Source organism: Varanus komodoensis, unplaced genomic scaffold, assembly GCF_004798865.1.
Source record: "Varanus komodoensis strain SLA01 unplaced genomic scaffold, ASM479886v1 scaffold43, whole genome shotgun sequence".
NCBI classification, from domain to species: Eukaryota; Metazoa; Chordata; class Lepidosauria; order Squamata; family Varanidae; genus Varanus; species Varanus komodoensis.
This window is the reverse complement of record NW_025335985.1, coordinates 1,212,799-1,213,003: the sequence shown is the minus strand read 5'-3', so window position 1 is coordinate 1,213,003 and position 205 is coordinate 1,212,799.

The window sequence follows — 205 nt, the reverse complement described above, 5'->3', positions numbered from 1 at the left end:
ACGGAAAAAGAATCTCAAAGACTCAAGTGCAAAAATGCTCATTTATGAACGTGTCTCGTCCCAATATGTCATTTCTTCATCAGCACCATTAGGTGGCAGCATAGCACAATGAAAGCTAGCCCACCACCTGCTTGCAATCTCTCTCTCTCTCTCTCTCTCTCTCTCTCTCTCTCTCTCTCTCTCTCTCTCTCTCTCTCACCCTCTT